The following is a 4,335-nucleotide window of genomic DNA, read 5'->3' as shown; positions in this document are numbered from 1 at the left end:
AGGAGGTTACCATCCTGCTACCTTCCAGCATCACAACTGTGACAACTTGTCTGAGTCCTAGTTTCCTCATTTGCCATATCGGGATAGCAATGACTCCCTCCCTGACTTATTGGAAGGACTGAATGAGATAACGGGCATGGAAAGGCCAGCTACATCTTAGGCCCTCCGAGAGTGTTTACTGTACCTGGATGCGGGTATTACAGTCTGGGTTGTAAGCTCCTGCTGCACTAGGCCTCAGGAGTGCATGGACAAGCACACTCATGTTCATTGTACACCCAGTGTGACATGTAGTAGGCACTCAATACATAGTTATTCATGAAATAAATCTCTGTGTTATTATTTTATCACCATACTCAAGGGGCTTTTGCCTGGGGTTAAGGTCAAACTAAGATGCATATTTTTATTACATTTGTTCTATGTAAGGAGAGGTAATGTATCTAAAGATTATAAATTTTCATAGACTTCAAAACTTATAATGTGCTATCATTTAAAGCAAGGATTAGCAAACTTTGCAGTAAAGGACCAGATAGTATGTATTTTTGGTTTTGCAGACCACGTGGTTACTTCACAACTACGCAAATCTGCCATGGTAGCTTGAAAGCAGCCATAGACAGCAGTAAATGAATGGGCATAGCTGTGTATCAATAAAACTTTGTTTATAAAAACAGACAATGGGCCAGATTTGACCTTCAGGCTGTAATTTGGGAGTCCCGATTCATAGGGTGAAAACCTTGATTTATTATTATAGAAGTAATAGATATGTGTATTATAGATTTGGATAAGAAAGTTCAAAAGTTTATGTAGTACTAAATCTATTAAAATAAGAGTAGCAATAATAACCATAACAACATTTGTATAACACAGTAGAGCAAGGAAATACATATTATTATTCCCAGGTTTTATTTTTATAGGTGAGAAAATTGAACGTCAGGAGGTATTTGCTCCAGGCCTCGGGCTAGTAAGATTCAGACCAGGTTCTGGATCCTCTGCAAATGTACTCTCTCTCCGTTATGTGTTCTGTGCCATCTCATGGCTGTGACTGTCTTTGGTCCCAGTGTTTCTGTCCCATTGGGCATTTGGCATTGTTTCCAAGCTTGGAGGCTTCAGTTCTGGATCAGAGAGAACTGAGGTCTTTTATGAAAAGGGTAATTATATCTTAAGGGTGATTGCAAGTTTTAAAATGTCTATTGTGTTTTGTCTTTATTATTATTGCTTTTGGTCATTTTAATGGAATTTTTTTCATTTTTGGATTGTATACATAGTTACCTAGGCTTTTAGTTTTGGAGGATAAAATGATGACTTTGGGGTCAACCATTTACTTTAGATAAAAGATACATTTTCATTAGATCGACAGTCTCTATAATGATATTTCCCCCATAAATGCATTTTTTTTTTTGTCTTTTTGTCTTTTCTAGGGCTGCTTCCCACGGCATATGGAGGTTTCCAGGCTAGGGGTCGAATCAGAGCTGTAGTCTCCAGCCTACACCAGAGCCACAGCAACGTGGGATCCGAGCCGCATCTGCAACCTACACCACATCTCACAGCAACGCTGGATCCTTAACCCACTGAGCAAGGCCAGGGATGGAACCCGCAACCTCATGGTTCCTAGTCGGATTTGTTAACCACTGCACCACGACAGGAACTCCCCATAAATGCATTTTTGTTCCCTCAGCATTGTGATGTAAAATCAGATGAAAAAGCATCTCTTTACAGTATTTCAAAAATACTGCCTTTGCCACACAAGGGAATTTTAAACACACTATTTTGCTGGCACAAGTTGGCAAAGGCTTTGATGAGTGAATCATTCTGGCAGCCCTGAATTTGAAATTCCAGGCAGAAAAAGATGAGGTACTAAACAGTTAAATAATTGGCTCATAACTCATGATGAATCCTAACATGTCTGGGTGGAGTCATGAAACTCAGCTTGACAATTGATGAAGCCCTATTTTTAAAGCCTTCTTGACACAGAAAAGCTTTAGCTTGCCCGGGATAACACTGACCTCCAAAATTCCTTCAAATGGTAGTGTACTTCTCTAATGTGTTAAATCACTGATATTAGAGAGACTGACCTTCTTCAGTCACAGAAGTGAAATTGTGCATGCAAAGTTCTAAAGGGTGTGGGGCACATGGTGAGTGCTCAGTGAATTCACATGCCCTCTCTAGTGATTTATCACAATCCCTTAATATTTAGCTACATTCAGTGGAGAATTGCATCATTCCTGACTGAACAATCACACCACACCAAAATTTTAGGCTTGTAGGGCACAGTCATCTGTAATCAGAGCTTTGTTGAATTACTTGAAAGGATGAACAGATGCAATCCTAGATTAAAGGTATTCAAACAAGCCCTGGATCTGCCCAGGCACCTCAGTGCCTGACACATGTGAATGTCACCAGCCAACAATAACATGATGACCAGAAATCCAAGGAGCCCCAGTTAAAAAAAGCCATCCTGTTCTCAGTGTCAATGGTACCCACAGCCATGCTGGATGGCAATCTCAGGAAGTAGTTATTGGTCAACTGGCATGAAGCATTAATTAACTCACAGGTTAGAATTTTATAACCCCTCATAAATCATAACCAATCACCAAACTCAATGAAGAAATGATGGTTTTTAGAAGTTGGTGGAAATATTTACAGAAAAAGAACCATAAGCCTTTTTCTAATGGAAAAGTGACATGAGGATATTTAACAGCCTAACTAAGTAACCAAGGAAAGCCAAGGGAAGTTAGGTAGATCTGACCTACAAGTCGTACAATATTTTCATCTAAAAGGCATTCTTCTCCTCTCCGACTTTGCTGACGTATAATTGACAAATAAAAATTGTATATATTTAAGGCATACAATTATTTTGATATTGCTCACATTGTGAAACAATCACCACAATTAAGCTACTTAACATAACTATCACCTCACATTAAAAAGTATTCTAAAAGTGCTGAAAATTACCTAAGTAGGTTCACCTTATTTGATTTATGGAATTGCTTACTGAACTTTTTATCTCCCTCTCTCTCACCAATCCTTATTACGAAGGATGAATCAAAGAAAATTAACAGCGCATTTGTTTTCTATGTCTACTATTGAGATTTGAGAGTCTCTCTAGGATGTTGAGCTACTAATTTACATTGGTTGATATCTTACTTTCTAAAAAGGGTTTTCACTTGTTTCCTTTATAGACCACTTGCTTAAGTAGCTTTATCTTCCGTATAAGTTTACATACACAGTATGTATAACAGCTTTTATTCTCCTTAAAGCCAGTATTTTCATTTCAGCGAAGCTGATAAACAAGGAACCGAGCCATAGAGGATTCCTTATTTTGTCCCTAAACCATGTTGATTACAAAGTTCTTACTCTTCCTAACTCTTCCAGTTACAACTTTTGCTCTATTCGCTGAGCCTTATGTTTATAATGTGCATCGTCATAAACAAATCGGATCATAGAATGTTAGAACTAGAACAACATCAGAAGTTATTTGGCTCAGTTTTAAAACCTGTTTTTTCAGTCGTGACATACATTTGTCTCATGAAAGCTTTATCAGGAGGCTGATAATAAAGAAAGGAAGGAAAGAAGGAAGGGAGGAAAGAAAGAAGAAAAGGAAGAAAGTGGGAGTGTCTGGGGCTCTAAAATCCTTTGGGGAAATAAATAAAATGAATAGATGAGCAGGTCACAGAGTGCACAAAGGGAAACGACAGATTTTTTCTGGAGATGTTGGTACAAAATTGATCAGTCCTTTGGTTCTTAGCAAATTAGTTCTTTTCTAGAAAGTACCCCCACCTCTCCAGTCTTTCTATCAGTAGGTCTTGATAATTTCTATCCTCTTGTTGTTATCTGGCTATTCTAGTACATGGATTAAATAGCAATCCCACCTCCAACCCAAGGCTGCTATAGGAAAAAAAAATTGAAAATAGCTTAAAATACATTTTGCAAGTCCTGTGTAATAAATCAAAAGAAGTTTAAACTATAGAAATTCAAGTATAAGAGAATGTCCATAACAATGGGTATATGAAGTAAAATGGTTCTTTGCATCACTAGCTAGTATAAGGATGTGTGTATGAAAGGGTATGTGTCAAATATTACTCCAAGGCCTCTATAAAGAGACCCAATTGGAAATAGCAAAGAAAACATAAACAGTAAGTTAAATATGTAGTTCAGTTGAAGGCACAGAGCATGAGAATTTGTTTAAAAATGTATGACATGCATTCCTTTTCTATTTGTTCCTTAAATCAATCAATGACAATTTTACCCTGGATTCCAAAATAGCACATGGAAAAATGCACTTGTGGGAGGGGCAGAGTTCATATATTTCCATTCCTGACAGGGTGTGGATTGAAACTT

This window comes from Sus scrofa, chromosome 1 (assembly GCF_000003025.6).
Source record: "Sus scrofa isolate TJ Tabasco breed Duroc chromosome 1, Sscrofa11.1, whole genome shotgun sequence".
NCBI lineage: Eukaryota > Metazoa > Chordata > Mammalia > Artiodactyla > Suidae > Sus > Sus scrofa.
The sequence above is the reverse complement of the archived record's forward strand: the minus strand, read 5'-3'. Positions refer to the sequence as shown.